The sequence below is a fragment of the Gavialis gangeticus genome, unplaced genomic scaffold, assembly GCF_001723915.1.
Source record: "Gavialis gangeticus isolate Ggan-Ray unplaced genomic scaffold, GavGan_comp1, whole genome shotgun sequence".
NCBI classification, from domain to species: Eukaryota; Metazoa; Chordata; order Crocodylia; family Gavialidae; genus Gavialis; species Gavialis gangeticus.
In genome coordinates, this window is record NW_017729022.1 from 73,848,557 (window position 1) to 73,848,796 (window position 240).

The window sequence follows — 240 nt, forward strand, 5'->3', positions numbered from 1 at the left end:
TTTTTTTTTTTTTTTTTTTTTTGCTTTTCCTTCTCTCTGCCTCCCTCTCGCTCGCTCTCCTGCCTCCGATGCAACTTTTGCAGACAACCCCAAGGCGCACAGACATGTTGAGCTGAGAGCTGGGGGGGGAGCGGTGCCGGCCCCCCTGCCCCACCCCCACGGGCCCAAATCTGGGGGCCCTCTAGCCACCTCCCCCCCAAACCCTTGACCTGTCCACTGTGCATCGCCGCCCCCCCCTCC